Source organism: Lissotriton vulgaris, chromosome 5 (genome assembly GCF_964263255.1).
Source record: "Lissotriton vulgaris chromosome 5, aLisVul1.2, whole genome shotgun sequence".
Taxonomy (NCBI): domain Eukaryota; kingdom Metazoa; phylum Chordata; class Amphibia; order Caudata; family Salamandridae; genus Lissotriton; species Lissotriton vulgaris.
Window position 1 is genome coordinate 1,366,496,597 of NC_141693.1, and position 18,694 is coordinate 1,366,515,290.

Here is an 18,694-nt window from a genome sequence, read left to right on the forward strand (position 1 = left end):
CAGCAAGCAGTGCTGTGCAGAAAGCGCCAGCTCCGAAATGGCTGTCTGTAGGTCCTCCCAAAAGGAACCCACCGGGCCAGGAGGCCTGTAGACTAGCAGACCCTTAAGTGCTTGAACTGGAGACAGTCTGAGCGTAAAGCCCAGGGATTCAGAGCCCTCGATGGAGTTAACAGGAAGAACAGAGCAGGAAATGTTCTTCCTCACCACCACAGCAACTCCGCCCCCTCTGCCCTTCGCCCTGTCTTGGCGGAAGATATTATAGGATGGAGGGATCGCAGTGAAGATGTCCGGATTGGACATCTTCACTTGTTGTACTGGAGTAGGGAATAGAAGCCCACCCATTCTCCGCCCATATTTGCCATTGGCTTGGGTCATTGTCCGTCTTAAATGTTGGCTTCTGATTTGTAAATACGCTCGTTAGTTTACCCCTTAGAACAGCCTCCTCTTTATCTGTCACCTCCTATGGCAACTGGCCCCCTTTACTTCGGTTGTTACACGATGCGTGTTATTTAGACTGTGAGCACTATTTTCTTTATCCAGTTTCTCTTACTGCAGGCACAACATGCTTTGGTGCCTTCTTTACAACCCCGCTCTCCCTCCCGTTGTACGTGCCTTCTCCCCGCCCCACCCCCCCCTCCCGTTGTCTGTGATGCCTGCGATTTGCAATGCAATAGGTCTCATATTTACGTGGGTTTGAGCTATTGGCATTGCTTTTATTTAGGTTTTGGTTTTTAAACATAAATAAAACGCATTGCCATTTACAATACCAATAGCTTAAACTTGGGTAAATGTGAGTCCTATTGCACTGCAAATGCTCGTTTCACAGGTAGCCAGTGCAGTTGGTTCAGTGCCATAGATGCTGAATGAAATTTGGGGGGATTAAAAATGAGACAGGCTGCATTTTGCAGCGTCTGAAATTTTTATATCATTTTTTGTTTTAGGCTGATATACAATATAAATGTTTGGAGCTTAGAGGGGATAAATGGTAGAATTTTTTTCAGGATCTTCAAACGAAAGAAGACCGAGGAGGCGATTTGGTTAATCTGGTTCTTTAAGGAGAGTTTGCTGTCAAAAATGACCCCCACGTTTCTAACCTTTTACACTTGGGATGGGGGAGGTCTGGTGTCTAGTGGCCACCAGTCTGGGGACCAAAAGTTGGTGTTATTTCCGAAGAGCAAACCTTTGGTCTTACCGGAGTTTAAGCTAAGGCAGTTTTTCACCATTCAAATATTGATATTTTCCATAAAGAGGTGGAATTGAGAGGCTGTATGGACTGGATTTCCTGAGGTATATACCATGAATTGTGCGTCGTCTGCGTAGGAGAGAACTGAGTACCCAAAGGTTCTAATAAGTTTAACCGTGAGACTAATGTACAAATTGAATAGAGTGGGAATTAGGGACCCCCCCCCTTGTGGGGATGCCACAGGGAAGAATCCATGTTTTAGACACAACTTTTTCTAGAGTGGTATAATGTTCCCTGTCAAAAAGGATGTTAGTAGAGTGAGACAAACAAAACAACAAAAAATAACATTCAAGTATCACAAGGAGCATTAGGAAACACTACTACAAGGCTCAGCTATACTTTAAAAACAAGTTGGTGAAAGAAAGATCTCACAAATTTGCAAGAAATTCACTTTGCCAACACGTTGGATAAAGATGATTAGCTACCATTAAACAAAAAAGCACTTTCAATGTTCATTTGGACTTCTGCATGTCCTGGACATACAACCAATGTTACTGTAGTAATAACATCCGTAACACAATTAACCCCTTAAGTGCTGCTGACGGCCAATGGTCGTCAGCAGCGCTACCTCCACAGTGCTGCGCACGACCATTGAACGTCCATTCAGCACTAGTTCTAATGGACAGCGCAGCACTGGGGAGAAATGTTTACACGCAGCTAAGGTGTTAAGGTTGAAACGGGATGTGTTTATTCCATGGCACAAGTGCTGCGCAGCAGCCAACCGCAAGCTCAGCAACAGTAAAACTGTCCTTCAAAACCACGGTTCCATTCGGAACACTAAGGTGGAACCCACAGGGAACATTCCAAAATCACTAGAACACTACATTATCCCCTCCCTTCCAATACAACAACAGAAAGACACGGAGGACAGATACAAAGAAGAAAAAGAGCAATCAAAAGAGTAAAAGAAAGAAATGGAAACAAAGAAAGGAAGAAAAGGAAAAACAGAGAAATGAACCAGAAAGATATAACACCAGAAACAAACATCAACGATATCTTGCAGGAACACGACATTGACGTGTACTCCTGCGCAACCATTGGCAGAATGCGGCTCAACATTTCGAGAAGACGATGATGAAAGCCCCCCAGTACAAGGACCAGGAGAACAGGAAAAATCCTTGTCAGCAAAAATAGTATCAACAAGTTGCCTATTGACCTTAACAACCCTTGAGACATTCCACCAGTTCTTACCTTCCACTCGCACAGCATTCCCACACACTTTGTCCACCACAAAAACATCAGAAAATTTTAAATCACCTTTGCTTCTATGAGTAGGTATCTTAATGCGAACCTTATCCCCCACAAAAAATTGTTGTAAAATAGCTCTTTTTCTAGAGTCAAAGACCACTTTCTGTTTGAACTGTGCCTGAGAAACATTGTGCCTCACTTCTTCATCCACATTCTCTAAGGAATTAGTTTTCACCCAATGCGACATCCATCCCGGACAGATTTTTGAACACTGTTTTCTCCCACAAAGAAGCTCATATGGAGAAACTTTAATTGAGGAATGTGGTGTGGTGCGATAGAACCATAACATGGATCTGACTGCATTTTGAATATTACATTTCTGAGACAAGGCCCATTGTACAACAGTTGTTTAGCACCCTATTCATTCGCTCAGCCAAACCATTGGTTTTAGGGATGGTAAAGAGCACTTCTGCGGTGATTGATGCCACCTTGTTTTAAAAATAAACTGAACTCATGACTCACAAACTGCAGAAGGGAAACCCTCAGGCAAAAACAAATCTTTCAGAAAGTCTATCACATTCTTCGAATTGGGTTCACCAATGAATCGTACCTCTGGCCACTTTGAATAATAGTCAATAGCCACAATGGCATATCTAGAGGTAGATGGCAATGCATAAAACGGACCAACCAAATCAACACCTAACTTCTCCCAGGGTCTTGTAGGAAGAGGAATAGGTTTAAGTGGTGGAGACCGTATCTTGAAACTTTTCTCTGCACTGGAGCACACCACACATTCATCAATGATCAGATCAATATCTTTATCCATTTGCGGCCACCAGAAATGCTCACGGACCCTTCTCTTGGTTAAAGTTTTACCCAAATGACCTTCATGTGCACCTTTCACAATCCTTGTTCTAAGCACATCCGGAGGTATCAACTTGTCACAACGGACCAAAAGTCCGCCTTCAACTGAAAGTTCATCTCCAACCTTCACAAATTTTTGAAGAGAATAATGGACACTATTCTCCCTTGGCCAGCCATGCCTAATGCAATTGATAACCTCACAAAGAAGAACATCCTTCGAGAGTGCTTCTCTCCATTCATCTTCACTGATAGCACACATATCATTCAAACCTAAGTATGCTACAAAATAATCCTCATCTTCATAGTCTTCTTCATAGTCTTCTACATAGTCATGTTCAGACTCCGCAGATAGTGGATGCCTTAAAGATAGTCAGCCCTAACATTCTCTTTGCCAGGGATATACACTATGTCAAAGTCATATCGTAACAACTTCGTGGAAAGGCAAGCAATTCTGGGAGTGTGCTCTTTCACCTTGTTGCCAGAAAGAATTGAAACCAAAGGGCTGTGATCAGTTCTTAACTGAAAATGATTACCCCAAATGTATGGGCTGAACTTTCTTATACCTCACCAGCATGCTAAGAGTTCCCTCTCAATAACGGCAAAATTAAACTCAGCACCACGCAAAACTCTTGAAGCACAACCCAACGTATGTGCTTCGACATGCACATCTCCGTAAATAAGTATAGTATAGGTGTTGTTTTCACTCTTCGATTCTTTCTTCGTATGTGTCTTGTTCTCCAAGGTGAGTTAAAAATACTTTGTTACAGGTGTGTGTGTCACCGTGTACACGCTACGTCTCTGCGTCACTTAAAACGACTTGGACAACAACAAAGCAGCTCCAATTAAAAAACTCATCATCTTCCGCGTTTTGTCCCTCGAAAAATGCGGCCTTTTTTTCTTTTCGGTTCACCCAATATGGCGTCCAGGTCAATACGTCACACGCACTTTGCGTAATGCCGCTCTGAATAGTCCCCGTTTGTATTTAGTACACACAAGATGGCGCCTACGTCCAATGCTTCACACGCGCGTTTCGTTGTTCCGCTTACAAGACACCAACAAGTACTTCAAAGATGTCCGCAGGTGGCAGACTGGTGCGCTGACCTTTATGTTGCGCGCGCAGCAATTTTTTGGCAAATACGGTCTGTTTCCTTTCAACGGTTGCGCTGCTGCTAGACCTGCTGCCGCGCAAATCCTTTAATATTTTTTCACAGTACCTTATTTTTCCAAAAACAGCCACCTCGGCAACTTCTCCGTCGTCTACCTCAACTTCCAACGACGTCGTCGCAGATCTCGGCTCGTTCTAACAGGTAACCTCTTTCTCTCTTTTCGTGGGTTCAGCAGACACTTGTGCCCGCGTATCCTCGCCACATATTTTTGTAGTAATAACATCCGTAACACAATTAAGGTTGAAAAGGGTTGTGTTTATTCCATGGCACAAGTGCTGCGCAGCAGCCAACAGCAAGCTCAGCAACTGTAAAACTGTCCTTCAAAACCACGGTTCCATTCGGAACACTAAGGTGGAACCCACAGGGAACATTCCAAAATCACTAGAACACTACAGTTCCCCAACCAAGCACTTGCCAACGCTGTTTGTGGAGTTAAAATGGAAAAAGATGTATTATAGCAACAATATTTGTAACTGCTCACAGACATTCAATCTCTTCTCTGGTACTTAATCAAATTTATCCTGATGAGGGCACGTCTATTACTCGCAAGCAATCAGTTGTATCAAAATCAGTCTTTGCCTTTTGTTCCTCTTTTTGGCGATTCCTCCTCCCCCAGCCCCCCAAAAAATTGTAATCCTACCTCGCGAACCACCTTCCTGTCTCGGTTCCACCAGGATTTGACTGCAAATGCAATATTAGCTTTGGGAGGTCACCCCCCTCCTTTTTTTAAGTCAAGCCTACAAAACGTTGTTGCAGAAACTATTGTGGGCTTACTAAGAACATACAGAGGCTTGGAGCCCTACCCATTGCTTAAAACTAAATAGCTTTCCGGTCCCTCATGTGACTTCTTATCTGTGTCCCAGCTTGTCAATCTTTGTTTGTTCCTCTTGCGGAGATTAGCCATGTCACAATTTCTTTTCACTGTCTGGCTTCTAAGCTTCGATCACCTGCATTTAAAGCGCTGCTTTTTTTGGGGGGCGAAGGACTCCACTTAAGTGCATATATTTTCCCTGTGTACTTCTCTTCCCATGTACTCCGTGCCATATGCTGAGTGTTCCTACCTGCTCCATCCATATTGCCCGCGTCCTCATGTAATTTCCTCACTGCTTTCTCGCACGTGTGCTTGTCCCGCTGTTCAACACTGCACTCTTGCCCGTTGATTTTCCTGCCAACCCCCTGCTCTGTGATTCTTCTACACACCAACTCCTCATTCTCTCGCCAGTTGCTTTCCCACCCCACCCTCCTCCGTGTTCTTTCTTCCAATCCTAACCCACTGCGTTGGTACCAACGGTTCAAAGAGAAAAATATGCTCCCGTAATTTTGTAGCCGTAAGCATATGGGAAGGGTGCACCTGCAAAATGATGTGACTACATCAAAGCACCTTTGGTTTACTTTGTGTTTTTAATGCAGGACAGCATCAGAGAAAGGCTAACAACCATTGGCAAAGCCAAACAATTCAAAAGGTACTATGGAATTTGCTCGTTTCTTCTACAGGTTTCTCTGCAAGTGCCATCCAAATCGTGCTGTGAATATTCATAGTGAGTTACTACATTTGGGTAAAGTGGCATCTGAAGCACACTGACTTAAGAACATTGCACTAAACCAGTGTGACATGCAGATGGAGCTCTAATTCATGCGTTAAAATTGCACCACAGCTTCAAAACCATTTTGAAACATAAATAAGAGTTGCATTTTGTTATCACACAATACAAATGGGGTGAGTAAAATCAAGGGCAACAAAGCTTTCAAAACACTCACAAAAGACGTTCCAACAACAACAAAAAAGTTTGCAGGCTTCAAATGCCATAAAGATGTTAGCACAAATCGTGTTAACGAGAGATCCAATTGTGACCGCCATTACAATTCTGCTGGAAAGGTTTCAGCCATGCAATCATTTCCACATTACCTAACTGTTTTTTGAAGATCTTCCTAAGCCCAGACATGTTGTGCTGCTGCGCCATTGCTGCCATTGTGAAATGAACAGGTAGGTCTTCAAAGAGCTGGGGCCCTGGACGTTTAGCAGTGTAGGCCGCCCCCAGGACAGTATTGGCAAAGCTGTCCATTAAGCCATTCACCCATATTTTATAAATCCAGAGGTGTCAAAGAGTCTATGAGGTTTGAACTATAAAGAATGCAGTTACAACGCGAGCTGAAGTAAAAGCATGAAAGCAACACTATAAAAGAAAAAAAAAAGAGGTCGCAAATCAAAAACAATGGAATAGTAGCACTACTAAAATAGATAGGGAGTCTCTTACAAAAGTCTTCAAATACAGATAACAGTGTTATCACTAGCACCAGATATGAATATCTTACGCACACCCAAATACTATGCAGAGTCCATGGCTAGATGTTCCTGCAATATGAGGTCTGGTAATGCCAGGAGAGTAGCTTCCACAGTTAGAGGAAGGTGGAAGAGGGAACTTGGATATGCCAAGAGCATGTTCACTGCATTGCAATCTCGACAAGCAAGGTAGCAAACTAAAGCATAAAAAGTTGCTGACTCTAGAAGATGAAGGTAGGAGTCTGCTTCACAGGAGACCACTTTGTGATAAAAGCAGTTGTTTGCATTTCACACTGTAGATATACATGAATGTTCTCAATTTTAGGACTAATGGATTTATACATCTCAATTATTGCAGAAGATAATGACTGATAAATCAAGCTTGGGATACCTTAAAAAAAATAGATCACTGATATGTGCAAAACACAGAAGACGGTTGCAAACTTTAAATCTGTAGAAAACATTTCAGACAATGGCTCACGCAGATCTAGACTACTTTTAACATTTGTATGTGTAAAAAAGTGACTGCCAGAGGGGTACACTTTTGGGTTCCTTTAAAAGTCACTTACCTGCCCGTTCTGTGGCAGGTGGGGTTCCTGGGCCTCTTGGTCTGAATTTGGGATGAGGATCTACCCACTGTCCGATTTTTCCAATGCGAAAGAAGCAGAACAGTGGCAGCAGCAGACAAAAGAAAAGGAAAAAGAAAGCAGGACTGAGTTGAGCACATTTAGCAGAGAACAGCACAGATGTCGAAAAACAAGTAGAACCCAGCAAAGAACCCCTTCCCAAAACAATTACATAGGTCAATATCAATTCCACTTCACATCGAAAGTCCCATCCCAGCAATCTGTCTACAACTGTAATGCGGAGTGCAACACAACGCTTTCTTGTAGCGTCCTACAATTTTAAAGCCCATTATTTTTAATGTGACATGTATGTGCGACAAAGACAGGAGTTGTTCAGATTACACCTACTGCTTTCTCTTGGAGACTCACATGAATATCTTCGAGCATCGGCCATTTTACCGGCCTTTCAAGAACAGAAGCAACAAAAACTTCTGCACAAATAATGGATGGACTCAGGGCCCAGAGGTAATTCTTTACCAGCTACTAAGGCAACACGTTTATGATTTATAGTACGGGTTAATAATTAACCATGATGCATTAATATATTATACACTGTTCAAACAAAAGTGACAATTTTAAAAGGCTAAAGACATCATAAAAGGACCATAGGACGCACAAAGAAATAACAAGCATTTGCAATGCAATAGGTTGCGCATTTTTTTTTTTTAGAGTTATTGCTATTGACATTGTAAAATGTGTTTTGTTTTGGAGTGGAGTGAATGTATGTGGTTTGGAGTGGAATTATTTGGGTTGAATTGGAATAGTCAGTTGTGGAAGTGTGCGAGGTGTAGTGTATTTGTGTACAGGAATTATGTGATATGGTGAATAGAAAATGGTGAGAGCTGCATAGAATAGAAAGAAAGGAAACTAAAAAGGGATGGATAGATCGTGCAGAAGTGGTGAATGAACTGTAGATAGAGGTGGTGCTGAGTGCTGCTGAGGTGGTCATGAGTGATGCTTTGGTGCTGGAAAGAGAAGGCAAGTTGTAAGCATGCCCTCCTGATTTTGCCAGGTGACCTGCCAGATGTCAGTGAGTTTTTCCGCTTTTGTCTTTTGTTATTAAGAAGCAAATCCGTATTGCTCGTGGCCACAGTACCTCAGAGTGTGGATGAGCTGCTGAAAATCTTAAAATAACCGACACTCCCGAAAATGAATGAGAGCCCCTTCATCAAAGAGGAAAAGGCTTCACACAATTATATAAACAAACAGCGAGTCATCAGTGAATATGTTTTAGGAATAAAGATCCATATTAGACAGCTGCGAATAGGTTGAACTCTGGTAAGGAATATGCTACTTAACAGTATGCATCTGTTCTTGGCATGTAGGGCTGCTGACATTCATATCTGTGCATAGATCGCCGCCTAGTGTTGGGTCCGGATGATTGCATATTGTTGTCCTGGAAGAGTCTTCGAAGTATCACGAGATAGGTGGCTCCTCCCTCGGACTACAGTGCGCATGGACATCCTCTCCATCCTCAGATTGTTTTTCGCCATTGTGGCAGAGACGGAGTATAGTAAAGTAGGAGATGTCCATGCAAGAAAGAATGAATGCTACAGCTGCGACAGGCACTGGGGAGGAGGGTGGGCGATATGAATTTCAGGAGCCCTACATGCCAAGAACAGATGCATACTGGTAAGTAGCATATTCTGCTCGAGGCATGTGGGCTGCTGAATTCATATCTGTGCATAGAATGTATAGCAGGGGAGGCGTAACTGATTACCTGTTGCTGCCCACGGCCGGGCTCTGCTCTACTGTTTGTTTTTTGGCCGGGCTCGGCTCCGCCACTTGGTTTCTTGCTGTGGGTGCTCCTGTCCGGGCTTGGCTCCGCCAGTGCAGGACTTTTGCTGTGGGTGCGCCGGGCTTGGCTCCGCCGGGGGACATTAAAAACGACATCCCCCAGCAGCCCCTTTGCGGCAAGGATGCCGCCGCCGCCACACTCAGTTCGGAAGCGCCCGGAGGCGCATAAAGGAGAACACGCCCTGAAGTCCTGTGGGAGGCGTAACTGATTACCTGTTGCTGTCCACGGCCGGGCTCTGCTTTACTGTTTGTTTTTTGGCCGGGCTCGGCTCCGCCACTTTGTTTCTTGCTGTGGGTGCTCCTGGCCGGGCTTGGCTCCGCTAGTGCAGGACTTTTGCTGTGGGTGCTCCTGGCCGGGCTTGGCTCCGCCGGGGGACATTAAAAACTACATCCCCCAGCAGCCCCTTTGCGGCAAGGACGCCGCCGCCGCACTCAGTCCGGAAGCGCCCGGAGGCGCATAAAGGAAAAAGGAGTATAGCAGTCTCTCCCTTAGCGGTGGCTACCTGTGCCAGCTGCAGCAGTTTGAAAAAGAGTTATTAGAACAGCCTGTCCTACAGCAGCTTACTGGTTGGAATGTATATCTACACAGTAGTGCTTTGTGAAGGTATGTATGGTAGACCATGTGGCTGCTCTACATATTTCCTCTAGAGGAATGTTTCCCAGGAAAGCCATAGACACCACTAGTTTGCGTGTAGAATGTAATGCTCTTGGGGGAACTGTTGAGGTGCGTTTTGCTTTTTGATAACATATTTGAATGCACTTAACAATCCATCTGGCTAACCCGGATTTTGAAATTGGGTTGCCTTTGTGTTGTGGTGAAAAGGCAACAAACAATTGTTTAGTTTTCCTAAAATCCTTAGTTCCGTCAATGTAGTAAAGAAGAGCTTTTTTGACATCTAGTGTATGTAGTTCTCTTTCAGGTACTGACTGTGGATTTGGAAAGAACACTAGTAGTTCTATTGTCGGATTGATATGAAAGTGGGATACCACCTTTGTCATGAATTTAGGGTTTGTTCTAAGCACCACCCTATTTGCATGTATTTGGATAAATGGCTCTTGAATAGTTAGGGCTTGCAGCTCGCTAACTCTTCTAAGCGAAGTAATCGCTACCAGAAAAGCCCTCTTCCATGTTAAAAATTGTAATTCACATGAATGTAACGGCTCAAATGGTGATCCCATCAGTCTGGTTAAAACAATGTTTAGGTTCCAGACTGGTGAAGGTGGGTGTTTTGGAGGAATGTTGCGTTTGAGTCCCTCCATGAATGCTTTCATTGCTGGCACTCAAAACAGCGAAAGATGCTGTTTTGAAGAGAAGCTGCTATGGCAGCTAAGTGTATTCGTATAGATTAATAGCTAAATTGCAACGATGTAAGTGCAAAATATAGCAAATGATGTTTTGTGTTGAAGCATCAATGGGTTTATGTCATTATTATTACAAAAAATGACAAAACGCTTCCACATTGAAGCGTAACATGCTCTGGTAGCAGGTTTTCTTGCCTCTTTGATAATATTCATGCAGTCTGGAGGTAAGTTTAGGTAACCAAACTCTAGGACTTCAGGAGCCAGATTGCAAGGTTCAGCTGTTGCAGATCTGGGTGCTGTATGTCTCCATGGCTCTGCGTTAGAAGAGCGGGTGTTAGATGCAGTCTTTGATGAGGCACCATGGAGAGTTCTAGAAAGGTTGTGTACCACGGTTGCCTCGCCCATGTTGGAGCAACTAGGATTAGTGTCATTGGATGCTGGCGTAGTTTGCGTGCCACCAGCGGTATTAGTGGTGCTGGGGGAAAAGCGTAAGCAAATCTGCCTGACCAGTTCATCCATATCGCATTCCCCTGCGACTGCGGATGTGGGAACCTGGCGGCAAAGTACTGGCATTTTGCGTTTTCCTTTGTGGCGAACAGGTCTATGTCTGGTTGTCCCCACCGTTGGAAGTATGGTTGTAGCACTTTGGGATGAATGCCACTCGTGCATTTGTTGGCTGGGTCTGCTGAGCAGATCCGCTATTTGATTGTCCTTGCCTGGGAGGTTTTCCGCCATGAGAAAAATGTTTCTTTGAATGGCCCACTTCCACATGCTTTGAGCTAGGTGTGATAGTTGTGGAGAGTGTGTTCCTCCCTGCTTCTGTATGTAATACATTGCTGTCATGTTGTCCGTCCGGATCAACACAGTCTTGTTGCACCAATGTATTTTGAATGCTTTCAGTGCCAGAAAGACAGCCATCAGTTCTAGTAAGTTGATGTGCATTTTCTTTTGTTGTGTTGTCCATAGGCCTTGCACTGTGTACTGAAGGACATGGGCTCCCCATCCTAACAGGGATGCGTCCGCCGTCATGAATTTCTGTGGTACAGGCTCTTGGAACAGTCTACCTTTGCAAAGGTTTTGTGGATTCCACCAATGCAGAGAGTTGTATGCACGACTGGCTACCAACACTAGGTCTTTCAATTGTCCTGGAGCCTGATTCCATTGTTGTGCTAGGCACTGTTGTAGCGGACGCATGTGTAGTCGTGTGTGAGGGACTATGAATATGCACGAAGCCATCATGCCTATGAGTTGCATAAACACTCGTGCAGAGAGCGAGTGCTGTGGCTTGAACTTTTGGATGAGCAGTTGCATACTGTTGATCCTTGCTGTGCTTGGGTATGCTTTTGCTGCTAGAGTATCTACTGTTGCTCCCAGGTACTGTTTTACATGGGACGGCTGTAGGTGAGATTTTGGGTAGTTCAGCGAGAAGCCTAGACTGTGTAGGAGATGAATAGTGCGAGACATGTGGCTGGCACATTGCTGGGCCGACTTTGCTTGTATTAGCCAGTCGTCCAGGTACGGGTAGACATGAATATGCTGTCTTCTTAGATGTGCAGCTACTGTCGCTAGGCATTTTGTGAACACCCGTGGGGCTGTTGTCACACCAAAAGTAAGGACTTTGAATTGGTAGTGTTGACCTTGTATTCTGAATCTGAGATACTTCCTGTGAGCCGGGTGTATAGGTATATGGAGGTATGCATCTTTGAGGTATAAAGTTGCGAGGAAGTCTCCTTGCTGCAGCAGTGGTAAGACTTGTTGTAGAGTGAGCATATGGAAATGCTCTGATAGAATGTATTGATTTAGGGGCCTGAGGTCCAATATTGGTCTGAGAGACCCTTCTTTTTTGGGGATTAGGAAGTATAGAGAGTATACCTCTGTACCCTGATGTTGTATTGGTACTGGTTCTATGGCTCCTTTTTGCAGCATACTGATAACCTCTTGGTGCAATAGGTTGAGATGTTCTGTGGACATAGAACAGTGTATGGGTGGTATGTTGGGAGGTGTGTAGATGAGCTCTAGGCAACAGCCGTTTTGGATAATTTGTATTACCCACCTGTCCGTGTTGATGTTTTGCCAGGCAGGTAGGAACTGCTGTAGTCTTCCCCCGACCGGTGTTGTACGGTCAGAAGTCACTGCTTGGTGTTGGTAGAGGTTCTGGTGGTGTTACCTTCTCTCCCTCTGCCCTTGTTGCTATTGCCTCGGTAACCACCTCTATTATTGTTTTTGTTGTAGGTGGTTTGCGTGCTCCCCTTGTAGTTTGAGCTGTGCTGTGACAAGGTACCTCTTGCAGCTCCTCTGAGATTGGAGCGACGAAAGGAGCCCCTATGTTGTTGGGACTGCAAGGCTCCCATCGACTGAGCAGTCTCAGTGTCCTTCATTTTGTCCAGAATGTTGTCGACAGCTGGACCAAACAAGAAATCTGGATTTACTGGCTGATTTAATATAGTGGACTGAACTTCATTTTTGAAACCTGAGATGCGAAGCCACGCATGTCTTCTGAGCATGACACTGGTGTTAATTGACCTGGCAGCTGTGTCTGCAACGTCTAAGGCACATTTAATGGAGGCATTAGTTATTAACTTTCCCTCCTTTACTAGTTCCTCAGCCTGTCCTTGTAAGGTTCAGGTAAATGCTGGAGGAGTGCCTCTAAGGTGTCATAGTGTGCCCTGTCGTATCTAGCTAGCAGGGCTTGCGTATTTGCAATACGCCATGTGTTTGCTGCTTGGGCAGCTACCCTTTTGCCTGAAGCCTCAAGAATATTGACTGTCTGGAGGAGGAGCTTCTCCTGTTTGAGAGTTTGCACGTTTACGTGCATTGGATACAACCAATGAATCTAGAGGCAGTTGCCCCTTAATATATGTGGGGTTTAATGGTGCTGGCCTGTATTTCTTCTCTATTCTAGGGCTAATTACCCTTGCCCTAGTTGTTTCCTTAAATATGTCTCCTGCATGTTTAAGTACCCCTTTCAACATAGGTAATGTTTTACAGACCTTTCCGATGTAGCAAAAGTGTCAAAAAGGAAATCCTCCTCAATGGGGTCTGCATGCATCTCTACATTGTGATGGAGGGCTGCTCTATCTATAAGGGCATTAAATGCAGCCGTATCCTCTGTAGGGGAAGGCTTAGCAGGGTATGCAAGTGTATCTGGAATGGGTGTAGAGCTATAAGGGTCCACTGAGTCCGCCCATGGTTGTGGCTGTGTTTCTGGGTATAAGATCTCCTCTTCAGCGGTTTTTGTCTTTTGTACTGATGCCTTTGTTGCCTTTGTTTTTAATTGTTTCGGTCCGACACTGCTCTTTGGGTCGACCAGTCTTGACGTTACAAGAGTTTTTTGCGTTTTGTCAAGGAGAGTTGGAAGTCCAAATTTAATTGGTCCCAAAGGCTTCCGCAGTCCAACCGTGTTTTTTGGCTGTGTTGGTTTCTTTGGAGCTGATGTTTTGATAGGTTCGACGTTTGTTGTCGGCTCGATCGTCCCCTTTTGAACTTGAGGCGTCTTCGAAAGCTATTGTTTTGGAACGATGCCTTGAGTTTTCGGCTCGATGCCCCTCTTTGGATTGATTGGCTTCGGCTGGATAGTTTTCGATGGAACTACTCTTGGCTTGTCGACTTTCTGTTACGGTTCGACAACCCTTTTGGGATCGAAGCCTTCTTCAAGAACCCCTTTTGATTTTATCGGGTCGACGGCCTTCGGTTTCGGAGTTTGTATAGGCATGTGATACTTCGAAGACTCTTCCAGGACAACAATATGCAATCATCCGGACCCAACACTAGGTGGCGATCTATGCACAGATATGAATTCAGCAACCCACATGCCTCGAACATGATGTTTTGCTTTTAAAATGCGCCCATAACAAAACCACAACATGCAACCACTGCAAAGACTGGCTGAAGGTGCCCTACGTGTATTGTTGGTGTGTATGAACAAGTACAAAACTGATTGCAGTGAACATCTGTAAACATTGAGATTTTACGTACAAAGGGTAAAGCAAAACTACAAGTCCCAGGGTCCAATTCGTTGTTGGTTACTAAGCTGGCATTACAAAAAGTTTGCAAAAATATGGGGTGTTGCCATCTATATCTATTTGGAAACATTTATCACATTAACATTCAAACCCGCCAATGTGGTGTCAGTGCTCGTTTTTAGGTCTTGCCTAAACAGTGCTGCGTAGGAGAGAGACCTAATGCCATCGACTGAGCTTTGGGGGGAAAAAACATGCACACGTTGCATTGCTTGCAATGGCAACGCGTGCACGTCAGGCGATTTCCTTGCGGGAACGCACGGCGCCATATGATGGCGCCATATGGTCGCATGCTCCCGTAAGGGAATCGTGCAGGCCCACTCCCCTGATGGCGCATGAGGTGGGCAGCTCTTTCTTATGCAGAAAAATCCTTTGTTTTGGCCTGCTGCAGTGCACTCTATGTCCGCCAGGTGATGGAAGAGAAGCCGGCTATTTCATTTAAGAATGCGGACTTGGTGTGTGCCCGTTTCTCGTAAAAAAAAACCTTTGTTTTGGCCTGCTGCAGTGCACTGGATGTCCGCAGGTGGTGGAAGGGAAGCCGGCTATTTCATTTAAGAAGGCGGACTTGGTGTGCGCCTGTTTCCCGTAAAAAAATCCTTTGTTTGGCCTGCTGCAGTGCACTCTATGTGCGCCGTGGTCCCAAAAGCGGACCTATTGGCTATGCCAATGCTTGTTTTCTGAGATGGTATTTCAGACTGTTTTGTGCTCTTTCAAGCATTTTATGACTGGTTAACAGGTACATGGTATGCAAGCATTTGCTGTCTAGTACTGAAAAGAAAGATTCAAGTTTTAATCCCGGATACTGTGTGAAGCATGCTTGTGCTATGCCACAACCTTTAACCAGAAATGTGGGGTTCCCCTGCACCCTAGGTAAGCACTGATTTTAAGCACCATCTAAAACACGCAGCAAAAAGCCAACACCAAAAATATATTTTACCTGTGAGAGCCAGCAGAAGAGCAGGTATGACTAGCATGCAGAGAACGTTTCAGTGAGCTTTCGGGCCATAGCGACGAGGATAGGATGAAAGAAGGAGCGATTTTAGTGAAGAGGTGCTTTTTTTGTGTCCGGCCTGCACGTACGCTCTCTGCCTGCATTATCCCACGCTCCCATGGCTATGCATGCAGCTGCTGCAGAAAGAGACATTAAGGGAACTGCAGCCAGGCAGAGGAACTCCCACTCTTCCCCTTTAACCATTCCTGTGGGCAGTAGGGGACTGGTTATCCCCTGCAGTGCCCGTTCTGTGCTTCGCGCCCTGCAACCATGCCATGCGGTAAGAACAACAAGCATTTGCAATGCAATAGAGCGCACAGGAAATACACACTATATATAAGTGAGTGTAAATCAGTGTATTGTGATTACCAGGAAGTAATCTAAGGATTACATTCTTTTCACTTCTTCCTCCTACTTTTATTCCCATGGCTTAAGACTGGGAAGTGGTAGTAGAATAGGAGTCTTGGGGTTACGAGTAAGTAATTGAAGCATTCCAGACCATAGCTCGCTATGCATTTTAAATACATTAATGATACACAGAGTCCAAACAGGGGCCTTCTACACTGTGATTGGAGCACAGAGGTGATCTGTTTTGTTGGTTCCCGACACACTTTGACAAGAGTAATCAATTCACATGGAAGGGTAGCGGCTACTAAGCGGGTGTGGGCCCCTGAGCAAGAAACAAAAATGTCAACCCCTGCCAACCAGTTAGGTATTGATATATAACCATTACTGAGTTGCAGTGAGTTCCGTTCCCTTCCATCCCCGGGCCTGGTGCCACTGCACCAGCTGCACAAATAATATGCATATATAATATATATATAATATAATAACTCAGTTGAGAACAGTTATTGGCGACATGCTATTCCATTGAATAATATATCTGTTCAACAAATATAACCTGTCACCCTCATATGAATGGCTTTGCATTCTCGACCTATTCTCTGAGGGCTCTTATTCTTTTTTAGGCCTTTGTCATCACGTTAGGGGCATCTATGGTACTGTACTTGCAGGATGATCAGAATTTGGCAGGGGAGAATATAGAGAAGAGACATACAGACAGTACACAATGGCGAGAGCAACACAGTGCTCCGGGAAGTGGTATATAGAGAGGAGAAGCACATGAGAGAGGGAGCTGGAAAATACATGCTCCGGAATGGAGTGCTTAAAAAAGAACAACTAGTTCCCTCAAGAGAAGGAGTAGAAGGATTCAGGTCAGCCAATCAAAAGCATGGTAAAGAGGATGTGCTCCAGGTGCGGGCCACCCTCAAGAAAAGCCATTTGATACGAAGCAAGGAAATGATAGGGACAATAAATTCAACGTGGGTGGGGGTGTGTGTATTAAATAAATATAATTGAAACACCCAACCTGGTGGATAGTCATTTAACTAGCTTCTCCAGAGGCCAACAAGCACACCCATCAGCATGCTACAGTATCAGTGAAACATCTGGGGTGACTAGGCAGTGAAACCTCTGGGGTTGACTAGGCAGCAATGGACAAGAACACATGGTCCTGTTAGGCACAGGATCAGGACTGTTGCAAAACACGTCCCCACACCTCCGCTACAGTAGGCACACTGGTTATAGGGGGGGGGGGGGGGGGGGTGGACGAGTGTATGGGGGGGAAGGAGGGAGTGAAGAACAATTTGCACATGGACATTTAGACAGTCTTATGGAAGTCGATATATACACCATGGGAGGGTCATAACATTTATTTTCTATTGTTAATCAAACATGCTGTTTTAAATACATTAATGGACAACTGCATAGTGGGAATTGTAGTTGTGGGGCTATTTCATACCCAAAGATTCTATATAACTTAAATATGTTGAACTGATGGCTGGTAGAAGGAGAAACGTTTTCCGGTGGCAACGAAAACACTCCAGGCACTTTCGAAAACGGAGAACCTTGTAAATATGCTGCTGAAAAGCAGAATGTTCACCTTGTATTTCAGGAACTAAAATTAGCCTGTACTGCGAGACGAGTTATATTCAGAGAAACCGTTGGCAGATGTGAAACATTTCTTAAATCCCATCCTACCCCCCTTCCCAATCGCCCGTGCCCAGGATTCAAACCTTTTTACCTCATTCACTATACTGACAAGCAGTAGTGCACAGAGCCGTTGAAGACAGGGTAAGATTCGATTATGGGTAATTTTAGATCCTACTGAACTTTATCTGACGAAACTCTGAAACTAGGACAGCAGGCATGCATGCTATCATTACGCATTTAATTTGCAACGTTCCAGTTCCAGGAATGTTGTTACCAGGAGACAAACATAACATCAAGTGATATATAATTAACCTAAGAATACATCTCCACATTCCCCAGAAACCTGCTACATGCAGAGGATCAACGAAAAATAAAACAACTATTTCACCACTGAATACAAATAAAATGTATCAAATTGCTCCCAAGTTCTACTGGAAAAGCAACACACGAAGTGTTACTTTTTTACACTTTAATTCTTCTGACGTCAACGTTACTAGTAAATTCCTGCACATTCCTCACGTTAGAATAGCCTCCTTTAGTCACCACAGGGCAACGTTACTGTCAGCGTTCTAATCCAAGGCACAGTCTGCAATTTTATTCGAAGTAGATCTATTGACAACAATTACGCGTCTGGAAATAGGAGTAAAGAAAAAAATGTACCACCTTTTCAAAACATTACTAGACAATGAGACAATGATGTATTTCAAAAGCAGAAATAACTACAAAGAGAACATTTTGATAATCTATTTCTATTATCAGACAATAGCTATCTAAGCATAGTACAAAAGATAAAAACTGAGTTAAAAAACAGGCCTAGAGAAATAGAAATTATAGCTGCAATGACGGAAGCGTGGGTACAAGACAGACCAGAGGTTATGTGATACAGCTGGTAATTCAGAAATCAACCAGCGACAGATGAGAGGAAGGGGTCACTGAGAAGCCGATGATGAGCAAGTATATATATATATATATATATATATATATATGTGATCAAGGGCTGCATAGCCCGAAACGCGTCGTCGTAAGGCGTGAATTATTAAAGATTTCTTGCCTGAAACTTTGCTGCAGACGCCTGAGTCTCCTTCGCCAGGTGCTAGCTGGAAGTGTCGGAGTAATCTGTGGAGATATATATATATATATATATATCCATCCAACAAGCAAAGTCATCTCCTTTATAAACAGAAAACACGCCTTGGCCCATTTGCTTCCAAGTCAGATTTATTTG

At 44.2% G+C, this 18,694-nt stretch overlaps 1 protein-coding gene across 12 annotated transcripts in view; it reads right to left on the reverse strand.

Annotated features, from left to right (window-relative positions):
• The window catches only part of HIPK1 (homeodomain interacting protein kinase 1), a 733,600-nt gene that overhangs the window by 615,487 nt on the left and 99,419 nt on the right, over positions 1-18,694 (reverse strand). For 8 of the 12 annotated variants that reach the window (XM_086923314.1, XM_086923313.1, XM_086923309.1 and 5 more), the window contains exon 2: positions 7,312-7,378. The exons of the other annotated variants lie outside the window; for them this stretch is intronic. The gene's annotated coding sequence lies outside the window, so the exon portion shown is untranslated. The remainder of the gene's footprint in view (positions 1-7,311; positions 7,379-18,694) is intronic. 12 annotated transcript variants of the gene reach the window in all.